The following is a 20,007-nucleotide window of genomic DNA, read 5'->3' as shown; positions in this document are numbered from 1 at the left end:
GGATTTTCACTCACAGGCCGTGGTTCGGCTTCCAGTGACAGCCGAGGCACATTCACACGCAGACCCAGCAGCCAGGACCCTCTCGGAAGGCTGCCCTACATTTTATAATTGCTGGCCTCCCAGTCACTCGCAGTCAGAGACCTACATAACACCCGCCACACCCGAGAGAGCGGCCCGTGCTGTATTTTAAAGAGCTGGCGTCTCCTTTTGAACCCCTTTCCCTCTATTTTTGTGAATTCCGAGATAGCTCCCCATACACAAGACTTCACACTTACACAAGTACTTTTCGCTGGGGGGGGGGGAGGGGGAGGTGAAAGATATTTATAAACAGTCTTCTCATTAGTCTTTATTGCACCCCAGGAAAAGAGGACACGAGTGAGCTCGGCTTCGTTTTGTGGAGAGAAAACTGAAGTCCCCGGTCGGTGGGTCGCTGGCTTGGTGAGAGAATTTGGGGTGCGGGGTGGAGAGTGAAATCTCTTCGCCTTCCTCAGCCCGGCGTCTTGCAGCATCTCTGACCGCTGCTGTCTGCTGTGCTCGCTGAAACCCAGTTGGAGGTAAAAGCATTTTACTGCAGGCGCTGTGGGTCGCCCGTTTCCGGTTCAGACGTCCGGGGAAGGTGGGGTCACCGGGTGGTTGTGATGGGGGGCTTCGGGTGGGAGGTACGTTCTTCCATTTCATACTCCACTCAGAGCACGGGTCTTCTGGAACACATTTATCTGTAGCTCCCAGATCCCCGGGGCCCAGTGATACACATCTGAAATGCAAGCTAAGGTCTCGCCTCCTGCCTGCGCCCTTGGCTCCCCCACGGAGCTGACAGAGTATGATTCATTCTCCGGCCACAGCAGGCTCGGGGAGGCCTTCATGTCTCACACACGGGGCGCTGGGCTGCAGTTTCTTTACTTGGTCCCAAGGCCATGTCTGCCTACAGACCTGAAAAATCTTTCTGCCAGGAGAGACGCATGTACACAGCTCCCTCGGAGGAGGATTCCCTTAAAGACTATTTCAAATTGCTGTTTTAGTGACTGAAGGTGTTGCCAAAGATATACTTTAATACATTTATCTTCACAAGTGTGTTTTCTTAATACACTTCTGCTTTCCATCTTTCTAATTTAAAGGCCTTATTTTCTTCAAACGGATTCACTGTAGAAAACGTTTAAAATATTGCAAGCTTGAAAGCTTTAAATTGTCCATGAACCACAACTCTTTGGGTGTGTTTTCTTTAGGTACTCCCTTCTTTTCTTTTCTTCTTTTTTATTTTTAATGTATTTGAAATGACTAATGACTTGAAATCAACTTTTTCTTCCAGAAACCCTGTTTTCCTTTCAAGGAAAACCACAACCCAGACACCAGGAATGTTAACAGCATACATTTTGTTCTAGGTCATTTTTTTTTCTTTTCTTTTCTTTTTGTGAACTGAGCTAGAATATATGTGCATTTAAAGGTAAATTTTTCTATCTTTTAAAACTGATCATTTCTACTTTAAAGTTATCACACAGGGGTTCAGTGTATCTTCATATGTTGTGTGTGTGTGTGTGTCTCCTTTCTTCTATAAGAAGGAATCTTGGTTCTTAGACACACAGGGAAGATATAATTACAATATCTTGTGGCATTGGGTATACTTTATTTTATACTGCACAACAGTTCCAGTACAATAAGCCAAGTATTTATACCACCAATATAATCACTGAAAACAGGCTTTTTATATAATGTGTATTCTTTTTTGTCATCTTCCTGTTGGAAAATATTGGTATTTTCTCTGCATCTCCAAAGCCCACAGCCCCTAGATACTGTGCTGTCATTTTTTTACACAGTGTATGTATTTTATGTTCACTACTAAAGCTTACAGTAACTTTTCTCTGACTTTTTGTGTTTGAATCTTGTTCCCTATCAAATTAATCAGGAAAGACTCATGAAACTATATTACTTAAATTTTGTAGGTAATTTGAGAAATCTAAATGTACAAATCTAAATGGTAGTCTGTACCATTTAGATTTGAGAAAGTCAGTTTTGCTAGGTATAAAATCTTTCACTCACATTTTCCTTCTTTCAATGTTTTATATACATTAGTTGGGTTCTTCTGCCATTGAGTATTGTGTTTAAAATCTTATCATTAAACTTCATTTCTTCTTTTCACTAAAATTCCCAAAGGATTGTTCTTCTTCATTTTAAAACCCAGAATAGTTTGCTTTCTGCACTAGTTGTTTTAATTGATGGTCTCAGGTACACTATTAGGACACTATTAGTCTGCTTTCTTTTTAGTTTTAGAAAACAATTCTTGTTTTACCCTCTTACATTAACAGTATTTAAAGTCAGTAGTCATGTCTACTGGAGAGATAGTGAAAATAAAGCAGACTAATAGTGTCAACAGCTTTCCTGGGTTTGAGTGGGCTTTCTAGTCAACATTCTTCACTGAGATGTCATTGTCATGAACTTGTGCATCTTTCATAAAAACTGATGTGGAGAAGTCATGGAAAATTAAATTAAGTATATTGTGTTTATAATGACAATAACCATGGGTCATCAATTACTTTCTAAAAGATGCTTGTCCCTTCCATAGAGGGTATAATCCAAAGGAAGACAGTCAAGAAACTCAAAGGATCAATATGATCAGAATGATGCCGCTAGCCAGTGTCTCTCAAAAGAGATGCGTGCTGCCTGGGTCATCCCTCTTCTGTTGGTCTTCACAATGTCATCAATAGATTGTCAGTATGTTGCAGAACTGGAAACACAAGAGCATAAGCACGTGTGCTTTGAGAATCTTACACACAGGATGCCAGAGATGACTTCTCATAGACATGCATAGACACAGTGATTGCATGTGCAGTGCTCCTGGTAGAAGCATGCATCCAACAGTATGATAAGCAGAGGAGAGGATATGGATTGACCTCTACGACAAGTCTCAGTCTCTGACGGACTAACAAATAACACTTCATGTTGGAGCGGTAACCATGTAAAAAGCTGAATTCTCTTCCTCCAATAGGAGAGATTCAAAATACCTTAGTGTGTTTCAAGCTTCTATTATTGGTTCCCCGATTTTATACTACTTTTAAATATTCTTGTTCATTTTTAATATTATTTTATTAATAAGTAACTATATGTAACCCCTGAAATCTTGGGCAGTGTTGTCAACTCTAACAAACATGTGTTTTCTCGTGAAGCCATATTCAATCACTGAGAATTAGAAATATCTACATTAGTATTATATTTGATAGCATGTATTTATATATGTACATACACACATATATAGAGAGAAAGAGACATATATACAATACACACATACATGTGTGTGTAGCTATTGTATGTATGTCATCTTTACATACCCCAGGGAACAATAACCATTTTTTTTCTTTTTAGTATGTTGAGACAGGGTAATGCTATATAGTCCAGGCTAGTTTCAAATTCATTATCTGTGGGTTCCCAAGATGAGGGATGGTAGAGCACTACTCATACCCCAGACTGCTCTCAGAAAACACGGCAGGAACGGTGCTGCTTCACACTCAAATCAGGCCTACTCAACTCCATAGAGACAAAGGACTTATCATGTGAGAGTCAGTTAAGCTTCTGTTTCTTGCCAGGGAACTGGCTTCTCGGAAATCATGTGTGGGAAGTCTGCTAATCTAACATGGATAAGTTGGATTAGTTCTAGCTTGGAAAGTCCCTTCCCCTGCTGCAGGCTTTGGTATTTGAGTTGGTACATCTTTAATGTTTGCCTGTCTTTAATCAGGTCTGCTTTCGCAAATTAGGTGAATTTCCTCCTTGTTCTTTCAACGGTCTCTGACACAGTGTCCTGGGTCATTCACACCCTTTGTACTCACCTCTGCTGAGACCCTGTTCCCCAGCTACTCTGCATTATGATACCACTAGTATCCACAGGGACCCACAAGTATCTAGACCCATGGTTGCAACCCCTATGAGGGTTGAATGACCTTTTCACAAGGGTTGCCGAATACCATAAAAAACACACAGATGTTACATTACAATGATTCATAAAAGTAGCAAAATTACAATTATGAAGTAGCAACAAAAATAAATTTATGGTTGGGGGGTCACTACAACATGAGGAACTCAATTAAAGGGTCTCAGCAATAGGAAGGCTGAGAACCACTGATCTAGCCCATCATAGTTACGAACCCTCTGTTGTACAGCCAGGCCTTGAATTCATTCTGGCTCTGCTTCCTAAGTGCTTCAGAATTATTGACCTGTACCATCATGCCTGAGTCTACTATTATTGCTCGCGTAAAAATCTTTCTATGTAATTATTGTAACATTTTTAGTAGGTAGAGAAACAGCAGTGAGATCACATGTGCTAGGAAGAGGAAATTGCCAACACGTTTATAAACTAATCTTTGTGCCTTTGAATTAAATCTTTGATTCTAATAGAGATTTGTAAAAGTCGAATGTTGAAGCTACAGCATGTTTTTCTTCAATGACAAAAAAAAAAAAAAGAAATTAAAGGAGAAATTGAAAAGCTGTTTAACAATGAAAAGAAGAAACTAACAAGCTGTTAGTGAAAACAGCTTTAAGGTTTGCTCTTCTTTAACTTGGGCTCTTAGATTCCTAATATCCATGAGTTAGATAATCTGCTTGTTTTCAGCATTGGTGTTTTAAAAAAATAACCTTTTAATCTCTTATTTTGCTTCTGGTTTTCCAAACTGCGCCCCATTTCACCTTTTATTTTCCCTAAAGCAGTATCCTTTGTGGTTATTGGTTCTTCTCTTCCATCTGGTTTTGTTAGGCCCAGCAGGAACCTAATTCCAGAAGGGATGAAGAGAACTCAGGAGACCAGATTTCATTGATGCAAAATCGCAAGAGGTTTATTTTAACCATTGCGCAATGGGGTCACCACTGACATTCAGCAAAGAGTGGCCCTGGGAGACAAAGGCCTTCGGTTTTTTAAAACACAAGGCACAGGAATTTTGAGGTTGCAGTCTTGGCATTAAGGATTGGATGAGGAAGCTATCAAGTAAGGTAATTGGTTAGTCTTAGGTGCTCAAGCTTGACGAGTCCTGCCAAGTATGGATTCGGCTGCAATTAAAGGTGGGGGTGGGGGTGATTAGCTCATTCTTGAAGATTGGGGCTGTGGGCTTTTGGCTGGAGGTCAGGAGCTACTCAGAAGAAGGACTGAGGCCATCTGGGTTGGTTGCTAAGAAACACTATCTCAAAGACAAGGGTCTGGTCATTCTTTTTGCTGAGTGAAGGTCATTGCTTGCTCGCTTTTTTATATCTGTCCTCACAGATGGCCAGGGTCACATTCCTTCGTTCTCTGGAAAGGTACTAAGAGGCTTTAGACCTGGGCCTAAAACTCAAAAATGTAGGCTTTAGAAGACATATAGGTTACAAAGTTAGTCTGATCCTTTCAGCTTGGACTTTGTTTCTGAAATTATTTTTCATCTCTTATTATTTTTTGACTTTAAATCTGTGTTTTTTACTATTTGAATTACATTGTCCTTTTCCATCTTGTACAGTCTGGTATTTTAATACATTTTGTGTCACCTTGAAACGGTAATAAATAGTTTAGAGTTGTTTTCTAAGCAGGTTTTTCTGGCATGCTTTCATTTCTGTAGGACTGTTTCTCTGTTCTGGGTTTTCCTCTTAAAACTATCTTAGGATAGGATTGATACTGTTTGTGACAAAACTTTTCCTGGGGAGACGCAACATACCTGTCAACTCACCCCAGTATGAAACCATGACAGACCAAAGTCTGATTTGGTGAACCAATGGTTTTTTTTGGGGTGTTACTTACAAGAATATAGATGAGGGGGTTATACTCAAAGACAGATGCATTACCAAAACCCACTCCAGAATGGATGGCTTGTCACAAAAGCTAGGAATCTGGTTCATACTGCACAGCCTGTAGGCAGTTCAACAAGATGGAGAGTGTCCTTTTTAGGTGCCTCAGTTGGTCTAAATCTCTTCCGGGCAGCTCTGTTGACTTCTGCTTCTTCTGGGTCACTGTTCTGGTCTCAGAGTCTTCTTTGCAGATTGGCCTTGCCTCCTGTGAAGGGGCCTTAGCTTTTATTGTTTATTGTGATAGGGAGTGGCCTGGTGAATCTAGTCAGTTTTAGGGACTTCCTGGAGCTATTTTGAGTTGTTTACCTTCCTATTTAATAAGCTTCCCTGCAGGATGGAATGTTTCAATTGGAGGAAACTGTTATACAACAGATGTCAAATACTTTTAACACTTTAAAATTAGATTTCCTAAACTTAGAAGACATGGTTAAGAAAGCGTTTCTTCCCTTCTTGCTGTCCTGTTGTGATGGTTTTATTAAGAATGGCCCCCATAGGCTCTTAGACTTGAATGCCTGGTTATCAGGTCACCAGAGAGTGACACAATTTGAAAAGATTAGGAGGTGTGGCTATGTTGGAGAAAATGTGTCACTGGGGGTGGGCTTTGAGGTTTCAAGGGCTAAGCCAGGCCTACAGCCTTTATCTTCATTCTGCCTGTGGATCTGAACGTAGAACTCTCAGATCCTTCTCCAGCATCGTATCTTCCTGTGGGCCACCATGCTTTCAGACCTGATGATAATAAACTAAACTTCTGAAAGTGTAAGCAAGCCCCAATTACGTGATTTTCTTTATAAAAGAGTTGCCATGGTCATGTGTCTCTTTACAGCAATAGCACACCTTGATTTTTTCAGAGGTAATGGCTGCTCACGGTTTCCCTCATCTTTATTGTCCCCTTCTTCTGTTATTTTGATTCACCTTCCAGCAGATTCTCCTGCCTGGTTAATTACAAAAAATTCCAAGAGAGCATACTTCCCACACCATGTGCTTTCCCCAAGGAGGCCTTTTCAACCTTCAGAGCCATATTTCCAGCCTTCAGAATTTTCTGTGAGTTCCTGGACTTGTTCTCTATGTGGTAAGTAAAAGCCCAATCATGCTGTGTCAACTCTATCTGCACTGATGCTTTCTCTCCTTCTCAAGGCCCAAGCCTTGACCATTTGAGATGCCTTTGTTTCTGGACCTATCCTATGCCCTGTTGCTCTCATCCCACAGAAATGATGTTATGCTGGCCCCATGAGTAAAGGCATTTTCTTCCAACAGTCTTACAATTGCCACTTGTGTCCTGCCATTCTTGGGGATACTTTGACTCCTATTTTTATCGTGAAGTTGTCTATGCATCGTTAAACCTGCAGACCAACTAAAAAATTATTACATTTATTTATTCCTTGATGGTGCCACAAGAGACAAGTGGAGGTCAGAAGACAATCTGCGCAAGTAAGTTTTCTCCTTCAACTATGTGGGTCTCGGGGACCAGTCTCAGGTTTGGTCAGATTTGGGGCTTTTACCCACTGAGCCAACCTGACAGCATCAGACCAGTGTTTTCAACGTGAGGCCTGAAAGAGCTTCTTCCCAGAGTCTTCCTGTTAAATAACTGTGTTTTGAGAAATTCATAAAATGAGTTTTGAACCTGAGGATACTACCGAACTAGGCGCATCATTAGCCTCACACAGCTCTAGGTTTATGGCCAGTTGCTCTTCCTCCTGGGTTCGGAACTCCATTGCATCTGTAGGTCTTGATGTTCATCTTCTGTCCTTAAAACAAACTCCAGTCATACTGAGCTACCCACTTGGCTGATCAAGGCGATGTCAAAAGATGCCAGTTATTATTTTGGTCATTGTTTTGATGACTGTTCCAGTTTTGAAAGGTCTCCTGCACCCTCATTTTCTCCCCCATAAACTCTGTGACGTTTATCTATAATGCTATAACAGAGAGTTATAGAGTTTGTGCTTTCTTGGTAAAGCACATCTCATGACAGAAATAGTTTCAAATTTTCACATATGGCACACGGAAAAGAGCATTTGGAAGTTATTAAAGATCTGTATGTTTCAAGGATAACAACGAATAAAGCAGATGACCTGTTAATTCAGGGAAAACTCTTGTGCAGCAGTGGAGCAAATGGTCAGGGCCAGGTGAGCCATGTTGGCACAGTGTGTGATGTAAAACGTTAGCATTGCTAAAAGCTGTAAAATCACCACAGTGAGAGGAAAAGATGGATGCAGTGTGTGGGAAATGTCAGACGTTACTGTCAAAAAATATTCTAAGCTATGATGGCACAAGTATATTGGGTATGGACAGAATCTGGAGATAAATGCTAGAAAAAAATGTTGTTAGCATTTCAAGTCCAAAGGACTGAAAAAATAGAATATGAGGTTGCTGTATCATTCTTCTTCTTGTTGTTGTTATCATTGCTAACATCATTTCTTTCATGCTATCTGACCTTGAAAATATGCTCATGGATTGCTTCATGAGTACTTGTGAAAACATTTTGAAGCAATGTTGACTTTTCAGTTATTAAACAGAAGACGTAATTTAAGGCCCACAGTGTCCTTACAGGTCGCTCAGTTTCTGCTGGACAGCAACCTGGCTTCTTCTGCTACGACCATAGAAATGACTTTTGTCAATTTTAGAGATGAAGTTTTATTTGCTAACAGTTTTTGCCACTCATGAAGTTGTACAATAAAAGTTGTTCATTAAATATTTGTGTTTAGGAACCTATGTCCTTTCTCTACATGTTTATTGGGACATTGATGAGTTTCTTCTTTTCTTCATATGAATTTTTTTGGTGGTTACGGAGATTCAACATTTATTATGTTTAATAGGTAGATAGATAAACAGTCTTTTTGCTATTTAGGAATCAATTTAATTAAATTTTGCTTAACTTTTCATACTTTGGACTTAAAAAAAAAACTTTACATGCCTCTCTCCCCACACACACACATTTGTCTGATCTCCACTGGGCCTACTCTAGGCAATGATTTTTTTTTTTTTTTTTTTTTTGTTACTAGAATTTTAAAAATGCAACCCTAGGAACAGAATCCAGGAAGTGAGCATGCTGAGTAAATACTCAACTATTGAGCTATATACTCCCAGGCCCTGAATTTAACTTTTTAAACAAAACTGGTGAGTGAAAGTGAGAGAGAGAATTCCTCCTGAAGACAAATTTTCAGTCACGTCTTGTGACCCAGAATAAACGCTACTGTCTTTCACCTAAATCTTTTGCTTTGTGTATACCTGCTTGGCCAGTGGACATCTAAGACTAGACTGATTCGCTAACGGTCCTTGGAGGAGGGCTCTGAGTAGCCTCTGTTTTACCCTGGGAAGGGTGTTCAACTTCATAGTAATGAGTTCCCAAATACACACTGCTTCTTGGCTATTACCAAGTACTCAATAACCAGTGACCTCTCACGTGTTTCTGCTTGACTCAAATTCTAATATTAAAAGCACATCACCTATTCATGTACTGCCATCAGTCTTAGGAGGACATAGGTTCTCTTGGTTCCTTTTAATGATTACTTCTTCCCCTGCAAGGATTTTTGCTCCTGCTTGACATTAGAATCCTCTGAGAGATTTTTCACTCACTAGTAACACCTGGACCCTCTTTAGATAATTTCAGTCTCTTGCAGACTGGAGCCTGGACATCAGTGCTTTGAAATGATCTCCTCAGCTAATTTTGGACATCCAATTCCGAAATTCAGTGACTCAAAACCAGATATTTTAATTTGGTAGATCATTTGCCTGGCATGCACAAGATCTTGGGTTCAATTCTCAGAAATAAATTTAAGAAGAAAAATTTCCATACATTTTAACTACTATTTAGCTTCATAAATAAACAGTAGTCATCTTCAGGAGCTCATATAGAGGTCATGTGATCTTTGGGTACCAAAAAGAATATGATGTAGAGCAATGGTTCTCAACCTGTGGATCAACACCCATTTTGGGGTCAGACAACCCTTTCACAGGGGTCAGACAACCCTTTCACAGGGCTTGCATATCAGATATTTACATTACATTTCATAACTAGCAAAATCACAGTTTGAAGTAGCAACAAAATTATTTTATGGTTTTGGTCACCACAACATGAGGCACTGTATTAAAGGGTCGCAGCATTAGGAAGGTTGAGAATCACTGGTGTAGAGGAACATGGATGACTTCTTGATGGAGATTATGCTAAGGGGATTTTGGTACTTGAAACTATTTGCAAAGTAAGCCACATGCTTTTGCTTCCCACCTTAGGGATTTTGAGTAGCTGTTGGAAAACTGTAAGTACCTTATAAAGGATATTTATCACTCTTGGGTCTGGCAACATTGAAGTCTAACATCAAAGCAATGAGAGATTTGGCATTTAGTGATGACCTATTCCTTACAGATGATGCTGGTTTGTTTTTGTTATCTATTTATTTTTTTAATCCTGGATGACAATATTTTATAAAGGCACCAATCCACTCATGAGGAAAATACTCATGACCAAATCACTTTGTGAAAGACCCATTTCTTAATATTTATCATATGGGATGGGTATTAGGTTCTGTGGTGTCTTAAATGAGAAATGTTCCCCAATAGGGTCTATTACTTGCATACTTGGTCCCTGGGTATTTGGGAATGTTTAGAGGTATGGCCTTGCTGAAGAAACTGTCACTGGGGTACAGGTTTGAGAACATGAAGCCTTTGCCCTACTTCTAGTCTTCCTTCTCTGCTTCCTGCTTTCTAGTGAAGATATGAATTTCCTGCTCCTCTCCCTATCCCTGAGGCTGCTCCCTATCACTGTCTCCCTGCCATGGTGCAGACTTACCCCCAGTGGAACATTAAACCACAATAAACTCCTTTGTATATAAGTTTCCTTAGGGCATGCCACGCCATCATGGTAACATTAGAGTAACTAATACAGGTTCCAACATACAAATTTGAGGACACCAGCATTCAGATCTAGTACTTCTCCTACACGACCATTTGGGAAGTGGCTTATGGGAAAGCCTGTGAATTGGTGGGGCTGGGGCAGTTTGAGGCCACACTTACAAGGCTTCGTTTCATTCTCAGAGTCAACACAAGACCAGATCCCTTTCTTAGCTATGTGACCTCAGGCAAATCCTTCAGCTGCCAAGCTCCTCAGCTGCCTGGGGTGAGCGAGAGAAACTGTGAAGTCCAGGCATGTTGGAGTCTTTACTAGTGTTTGGAGTTTCTGATGCTCAGGTCCACCTGGGTTCTCCAAGGTGCAGAGCTCCCAGATGACCTCCGCCAGTCTGTGCAGCTCCTGGAGGAGATGCCCCTTGCTCATCATTCTTTGGGAGCTCTGTCCTAAACTCACGCTGTGACAATGAGCTTCCAGAACTGCCTTTCCGCCTTCAGTTTAAAGGCACCCAGTGGCTTCCTTCTCTCTCCCTGGACCTTTGGTCCCTTCTCTTTCTGCAACTCATCCTCAGCTACAGAAAGAGCACACAGGCTGTAAGCTTAGCTTTCTGCTCTTCTGGCTGATGTCCCAGACTTTGCTAATCAGCAGCATGGAAGGACAGCCAGGAGAGGTCAAACTACTATCCCCACACGCCCTGGCTCTTGAAGGGAATCAAAGGTAAACCTTACCCCCTGAGACCTGGAGGAAAGGGAATGGCCGGTAGGGGCCTCTCTGTGTGTAGGTCTTACATGGTGAATGGAACTCCAGGCTCCTTCCAACTGTCTCTTCTAAGGCACATGGAAAATGGCAGCACAGCCTTGTACTGGGGACTTGTTGAAAAGTTAAGTTAAATATGGTGAGGAAAGGGCTAATTTATCACTTCTTCTGTCCTCCCTGCTGCTCCACTTCCTTTACATGACTAATGATGGGGAGCTGCTAAAATGCTGAAAAAGAAACCCCTGCCCTCTGTGTGCTGCATCACACCGCCTGTCATTTCTCAAAGCCTTCTACTTTCTGTAAAGCGTTTTCTGCACCTGTCGTCTCCAGCTTCCCCGAGGAAGCACTGTCCTAATTCAGATCACCTTCCATTCAGACTCTCCTCATTATCTATCCATCCAAAGGACAACTACAAAATGTCACTTATCATTTGTTTCTAACCAAATAAAAAAAGACTGTATGAATCAATGGGGCACTGTATAATATTTCAATGCATGTATCTATAGTGCAATGTTTAAGCCAGGTGAAACATGTTTTGTTTTGTTTTGTTTTGATCCAATATTTATCATTTCTTTATGGTGAAAACTCAAAATTCTTTAAGTGTTTTTAAAATTCTCAGTGAAGGTATTGCTCTCCGTGCTGCCCTACTGTGCACTAGCATGCCAAAAGCTTGCTCCTTTAGTACCCACTGACTGACTAGACTTTGCTCACCCCATCCATGCCTTGGCCTCTGCTAACCAACATCCTACTCGCAAGTTCCATGGGTGTTGTCAACTATTTTGTGGCAGACTTTGTTGAGTGTTGAGAGGAAACCAACCCCAACATGAAAAGACACTATGCCATCATTCTTTGTAGCTTACAGTCGAGATTATTATAAAACAGTGTGGCTTGCTTTGTAATAAACAACAGTAAAAAAAAAAAAGTATAAAAGCACAAGGGACTCATAAGAATCTAGGACATAACTTTCTTTTCTTTTTGTACAGAGGTGGGAATTGAACCCGGAGCCTTGTTCAGAGTAGGCAAGCACTCTACCACTGAGCCATAGAGTCTCAGCTTCAAGAATTTAAGTAGTGAAAAAGAGTTTTCCAGAGTAAGAAGGAACATCCAGGACAAAGTAAGAAAGGTGAAGAATGGTATACCCCAGGATCAGCTGAGGAATTAGGTAGGGGGCATGGAGAGATGTAGGGAGAGAAGAAATGACAGAAATTTATCACAAGTGGGATTTAATTCTGTAGGAACAGCAAAGGCAAGAGCGCTGTTGAAGAAGGCTAGCAGCACATTCACCTTTGTTTTACCATGGGAATCTTCCAGGCGAGGTGAAGAGCCAACAAGAGGGCACAGCAAGTGGCAAGAGTTAGATGCCGGAGGAAGCAGAACACCTGGTGTGTTCTATGGTGTCTCTTCTGCTTTCTCTGAGTTTCTCTTCATTTCTCTTGGCAACCAGGGTGTTTAGTACCACAAAAATCAAGAATTCAGTCTGCCCAAGCAGGGAAGAATGCAATGATTGCAGTGTATGTACATTCAGTGAAAACAATAGCCAGATGTTTCCACGTCTCCAGCCCCAGAACACACCCCAGTGTCTTGGAGGAAGGAGGGGCTGAAGAAAATGATGAGATGGATCGACTGGAGGCAATTCGAAGGCCATGTTAATTTCTTCCAGCTGCCCTGACAAATTACCACAAAGTGGAGTGCTTAGGAAAATAGGAGTGTGTTCCCACAGATCTGGAGGCCAGAAGTCTGAAGTCAAGATGGCAGAAGAACCATGATCCCTCTAAAAGGTACACTGCAGAATCCTCTCTTCACACTTCCTAACTAAGACCACTGTCAATCTGTGGCTAGCTGTGGCTTGCAGCTATATCTAGTTTCTGTCACCACCTAATCTCTTTCTCTGTATCTCTGAGACCCAATTCTCTCTGTATAAGTATGCCTGTCATTGGAGTAGGGCTCACCCTAAATCATCATGGCCATCTAAAATGAATACTTCTGCAAAACTCCTGCTTCCAAATGAACTCACTTTCAAAGGTATCTAATTGAAGATAATGTCTTTGGGAGAAGATAGTCCATCCTACAACGAAGGGTGTGGATTTTGTGCTATTGTTTTTCTACCAGTTTGAATCTTTTTGATGGAGGAACTCATGCCACATGGAACAGGTTGAGCCAGTGCCTGCTCAAGAACTTCAAGTAATTGTATTACATAGTTGAAAGTCTCTTCTGTAGGAACTGTATACATTTATTCTCCCAGAGCTTGATGGCCTAAGACATCCCTGACTCTGTTCTAGAGAGGATCAAATGTGGAAAGATAAGAAAGCCACCCCAGATTCCTCTCTGAACAAATCAAATGATTTGTGTTTTCAATTTGCTCAAAACAAAGTAAACTTTTCTGGATAATATAAAGATTTTTTTTTATTTCCTCTGATGAGGGGATGAAGCCTTTTAGGTCTTTCTGAACTCTGGCTGGCTGGTTCAACTCAGCTGTTCTGGCCCAAACTCCTTTCCAAGTTGACTGATTTAAACTGGCTTTTCTTGACTTCTCATTGAATTGCTCTGTTTGACCTCAAATTTATCCTGGCAATATGTATTAATCTTTTGGCTCCTTCTTATTCTCTAGCTCATTCTGTTTTCAACTGTGTCTAGTTTATTCTTTCTGCAGCTTCTCTCTGTAAAACTGCCCTGGTAAAACTGCCTCACAAACACCACGTTCTTCTCTCCTTACACTGTTGCAGCCTTTCTTGTCCTGTCTCATGAAAGTTGAGCATGTCTTATCTCTGACTCATTCTGACAACTCTTTCTCTGATTTGTCAACTTGTCTGCCTTTCAATTAGAAGTCACTTTCAAACATGGCTTTATAAACTAAACTTACCTTCATTGTTCAGGATTGAAGGTATGTTCTAAGGGTGTGTTTGTATTCTAGCCAGATCATATTGTAATTCAGAGTGTGTCTGCATTCCAACCAGATCACATAGACCTAGAAGGTCTTTGGATGTGATCCCTTGCCAGAGCAGTCATGTTGCTGGATTAAAATTCCTCTATATAGATGGATCTAAGATGGTGGCGCTGGGAGGACACTGTGTTTGAGGAACAGGACAGCAGTGCTGGCACAGCGACCAGGAGACTGAACTCTGGGACCTAAAACACTAACAGTTGTGATTCCCAGATGAGAAGAAATCTTACAATGTGGAAATCAACCGGGACTGACCTCAGGTCACCCAGTCAATCCCTGGAAAAGGTCTTGGGGACTGGTGGGTACACAGCCGCCATCCCAGATCAGGGCAAACAGCCTCCGACCCAGAACAGCACCCTCAGCCAGCATCCTAGACCAGAGCACACAGCCTCCAGCCTAGAGCAAGGCACCCAACCTCCTACCCAGAGCGAAGCCCTCAGCTGCCAGCCCAGAGAGGAGCGCCTAACAAAATACTTGCAAACCAAATCCAAGAACACATCAAAGATATCATCCACTATGACCAAGTAGGCTTCATCCCAGGTATGCAGGGGTGGTTCAATATATGGAAATCCATCAAAGTGATCCACCATATAAACAAACTGAAAGAAAAAATCAACATGATAATCTCCTTAGATGCTGAAAAAGCATTTGACAAAATCCAACATCCATTTATGTTTAAAGTATTGGAGAGATCAGGGATACAAGGCACATACCTGAACATAGAAAAGACAATATACAGCAAGCCTACAGCCAACATCAAACTAAATGGAGCAAAACTTAAATCAATCCCACTGAAATCAGGGGCAAGACAAGGCTGCCCACTCTCTCCATATCTCTTCAACATTGTTCTTGAAGTCCTAGCTAGAGCAAGAAGACAATTAAAGGAGATCAAAGAGATACAAATTGGAAAGAAAGAAGTCACAGTATCACTATTTGCAGATGATATGATAGTATACTTGAGTGACCCCAAAAACTTTACTAGGGAACTCTTACATCTGATTAACACCTTCAGCAAAGTGGCTGGATATAAAATTAACTCAAAAAAGTCAATAGCCCTCCTGTATACAAAAGACAAAAGGGCTGAGAAAGAAATTAGGGAAACAACACCCTTCACAATAGCCACAAAGGACATAAAGTACCTTGGTGTAACCCTAACCAAGCAAGTCAAAGACTTGTATGAAGAAAATTTCCAGTCTCTGAAGAAAGAATCAGAAGAAGATATCAGAAGATGGAAAGATCTCTCATGCTCATGGCTTGGCAGGACTAATATAATAAAAATGGCCATCTTACCAAAAGCAATCTACAGATTCAATGCAATTCCCATCAAATTACTGACACAATTCTTTACAGAACTTGAAAGAAAAATTCTCACCTTCATATGGAACAACAAGAAACCAAATTGCTAAAACAATTCTCTACAGTAAAAGATCTTCAGGAGGTATCTCCATCCGTGATCTCAAGATGTACTATAGAGCAACAATACTAAAAAACTGCATGGTACTGGCATAGAAACAGACTGGTGGATCAATGGAATCGAATAGAAGACCCTGACATAAATCCACAGACTTATGACCTTGATTTTTGACAAAGATGCCAAAACCATTCAATGGAAAAAAGACAGCATCTTCAACAAATGGTGCTGGTCTAACTGGATGTTTAAATATATAAAAATAAAAATAGATCCATATTTATCACCCTGCACAAAACTAAAGTCCAAGGGGATCAAAGACCTCAATATAAATCCAGACACACTAAACCTCTTAGAAAAAAAAGTGGGGAAGAGCCTTGAACTCATTGGCACAGGAGACAACTTCCTGAACAGAACACCAACAGTACAGGCTCTAAGAGCAACAATCAATAAATGAGACTTCATGAAACTGAAAAGCTTCTGTAAAGCAAAGGACACTGTCATCAGAAAAAAATGACTGCCTACAGATTGGGAAAGGATCTTCACTAACCCTATATCTGACAGAGGACTAATACCCAGTATATATAAAGAACTTAAGAAGTTAAGTTAAACAGCAACAAATCAAGCAATCCAATTAAAAAATAGAGTACAGAGATAAACAGAGAATTCTCAATAGAGGAGTATCAAATGGCAGAGAAACACTGAAAGAAATGTTCAACGTCCTTAGTCATAAGGGAAATGCAAATCAAAACTACCCTGAGATTTCACCTTACACCCATCAGAATGGCTAAGATGAATAACTCAAGTGACAACACATGCTGGAGAGGTTGTGGAGAAAGGGGAACCCTCCTCCACTGTTGGTGGGAATATAAACTTGTACAACCACTCTGGAAATCAATCTGGTGCTTCCTCAGACAACTAGGAATAGCGCTTCCTCAAGATCTAGCTATACCACTCTTAGGCATATATCCAAAAGAGGCTCAAGTACACAATAAGGGCATTTGCTTAACCATGTTTGTAGCAGCTTTATTTGTAATAGCCAGAAGCTGGAAACAAGACAGATGCCCCTCAACTGAGGAATGGATGCAGAAATTGTGGTACATCTACACAATGGAATATTACTCAGCAATAAAAAACAAGGAAATAATGAAATTTGCAGGTAAATGGTGAGAACTGGAAAAGATTATCCTGAGTGATGTATCCCAGAAGCATAAAGACACACAGGGTATGTACTCACCCATAAGTGGATATTAGATATATAATATAGGATAAACATACTAAAATCTGTACACCTAAAGAAATTAATCAAGAAGGAGGACTCTGGCTAAAATGTTCAATCCCCATTCAGAAAGGTAAAGGGATAGACATCAGAAGAAGGAGAAAACAGGGAACAAGTCAGGATCCTGCCACAGAGGGCCTCTGAAAGGCTCTACCCTGCAGAGTATCAAACCAGATGCTGAGACTTATGGGCAACCTTTGGGAAAAGTTCAGGGAATCTAATGAAAGAAGGGGGAAATAGTAATACCTGGAGAGGACAAGAGCTCCACAGGAGAGCAACAGAACCAAAAATCTGGGCACAGGGGTCTTTTCTGAGACTGATACTCCAACCCAGGACCGTTGATGGAGATAACCTAGAAACCCTGCACAGATGTAGCCCATGGCAGTTCAGTGTCCAAGCTGGTTCCATAGTAATGGGAACAGGGACTGCCTCTGACATGAACTGATTGGCCTGCTCTTTGATCACCTTCCCCTAAGGGGGGAGCAGCCTTACCAGGCCACCGAGGAAGACAATGCAGCCACTCCTGATGAGACCTAATAGACTAAGATCAGAAGGAAGGAAAGGAAGACCTCCCCTATCAGTGGACTTGGGGAGGGGCATGCATGGAGAAAGGGGAGGGAGGGATTGATGGAGGAGGAGGGAGGGAGATACAGGGGCGATACAAAAATGAATAAACTGTAATTAATAAAAATTTTAAAAAATGTAAACAAAAAATTCCTCTATACAATAATTTAATGTAATTTAAGAGTCAGGAAATCAACATCATCATTATTATTATTATTATTATTATTATTATTATTATTATTATTATTTTGGTCCAAAAGTGAAACTACTATGTATGACTGGGAAAATGTAATTTTATAAAATCAGACTTTATTTACAAGGGCTTCTGGCAAAAAAAAAAAATGTGGAATCCCACTTGAAATTTCTGAGTTTGAGCACAGCATGGAGGTAACAAAACCAGAAGGGATGGGAGGGCTGAAGGAAAAACAGCAAAGTGAGCTGTGTGACCACCCTCCAAGTCTCAGGTCAGAGGTGCAGTGAGATCCTGATTGCATAGGGTTAGCCTCCTGGATCACCATGGAGACCACAGGAACCGGCAGCGATGCTCCTTTGGCACTTATCTGGAAACTTCCCAGAAGGCGGTAAACATTCAGAGAATGACCTCATGACCCCATGTCTTTATACTCTCTTCTCTTTCTGGCTCTCTCTTGCGGGACTCCTCTCCCACCATCAGGACCCCTTGAATCAGTGCTCCATCTTTCTGTAGCTTTCTGCCTCAATGACATGTAGTACATCACAGGGAATTCTTGGGGATCATGCTCCCTAATGATAAATTACAACCACCATCCTAATGTTATACTTATAATAAAAAAAGTCCTGTTCAATTTCTCAGCTGTTACCCCATCATATGAGGATATTGTTAAACTGTAACCTGCGGGTAAAATTCAATATCCAATAAATAAATAACCACCGTCTCTGGCTATTGTCCAACGTACTGAACGCTGGCGGTTTCTACTCATGCTGTGAATGGACTGTTCCATTTCCTTTAAATGCTGACCTGGGAATGTAAACAGAAGGCGGTCTGAAAAAAGTGACTACATTTATTCCAAAGTTATCAAAAGTGAATTCATGCTATTTTTGTATTGATCTGTTTGATCTTTACATTCCTTTGCATGCTACTAATTTAATTGTAATACATTAAAGTAAATTCAAGAAACCCATGACATTTCTGTTCAAGACTCGTGAAAAGGTAATGCAAGTGGTCATCACGCACACTTCACCAAAATGCTAGAGGAGAGTCAGGATGTTTGTCATGAGTCTGGCAGTCTCCTGGGAGATGCTTTGCTCTGTTTACCTGGAGTTACTTTTGTGTGAGAAGTGGAGTACATGGTAAATGATGTAATAAAGCATTCCATTTCATTATGCAAACACAGACCTCCAGCTATCCCATAAGCCTGACTGAAGCCCTTGCCTTTTTAAGCCTCTGATACCCATGATAGGCGAGCATGACTATCCAGTTGCTGCCCTTCAGAATGAGTTTTGATTTATGTATAAATGGTTAGCATTTCCCACATCCATCAGTTCTCTTAAAGTCTAGCTTAGTCCACGCTTTGCTGTCACTGATCTTTCTATAATATGTATCACCGTGACTATTAGGGTTTGAGTGTGATATTTCACATTCAGGCTCTTGGCTTTAATCACTTGGCTCACAGTAGTTGATGCTCTTCGGGGACATCCCAGAACCTTTGGGAACGTTTTCTAATTGGCAGAAGTGAGTCATTATGGGGCATGGTTTTAAGGAATATAGCCCAGCCTGATGCCATTCCACGGCTACTACTGGTCGACCAGCTGCCTTGCCATGCATACAAACCTCCCATGAGCGTGCCTCCTTACCACGGGTACGCTGGTATTTGCTGAAAACACAAGCCACAAGAAATTCATCTTGCTTTCACTGGTTTCAGTGAAGAAAGTACCTCATGGCATGATGGAAGCTACTCCTTTTCCTTGAACCATCCAGTCTTCTCAGGGAAGGTAGCCATATTTCTATGAGTGAAGATGCTTCACCTTCCCTTTGCAGGAATTTAATACAGTTCCAGTCTCTGCACCCTTACACTGCCTGCACGTTGAGAAATGACTTATGCAGCTGGTGAGTTTGAGAACCTTCTTCACCCCGGCAAGACCTGTGTACAGCCAGCCCTGCCCCTCTGTGAGCCTTTGTTGGCAGCTGTGTGTGATGAAACAGAATGTACCAAAAACCATGTTCTCCAATATCTATCAGGCTTATTTAAAAAAAAATATATAAATCTTCTGAACCCTGTATCTATTTCAGTGGGTTACAAAATCAGTGTGGCTATGGCAATGATTTGATTAGGAACCCTTGAAACCTGAAAACCTTAACACAGAGAGGAAAAGAAAATGAGAGAGAGGGAGATCTAACCTGATGAGCTAGAAGAGGAAAGTGTGTCTTTAGCAAATTTATTGTACAAAAC

General features: G+C 41.0%; 1 long non-coding RNA gene across 2 annotated transcripts; it reads left to right on the top strand.

Annotated features, from left to right (window-relative positions):
• The first annotated feature begins 366 nt into the window (after positions 1-366).
• On the top strand, positions 367-19,436 carry LOC132653628 (uncharacterized). Of its 2 annotated transcripts, none has more exons than XR_009591379.1 (5): positions 367-554; positions 4,736-4,968; positions 6,713-6,859; positions 12,370-12,500; positions 12,831-19,436. It is a non-coding gene; the product is annotated as an uncharacterized LOC132653628 (long non-coding RNA). The 2 variants fall into 2 exon arrangements; XR_009591378.1 differs by having other exon boundaries at positions 6,710-6,859.
• The last annotated feature ends 571 nt before the right edge of the window (positions 19,437-20,007 follow it).

The sequence above is a fragment of the Meriones unguiculatus genome, chromosome 4, assembly GCF_030254825.1.
Source record: "Meriones unguiculatus strain TT.TT164.6M chromosome 4, Bangor_MerUng_6.1, whole genome shotgun sequence".
Classification (NCBI taxonomy): domain Eukaryota; kingdom Metazoa; phylum Chordata; class Mammalia; order Rodentia; family Muridae; genus Meriones; species Meriones unguiculatus.
This window is presented reverse-complemented; position numbering and strand designations above follow the sequence as displayed.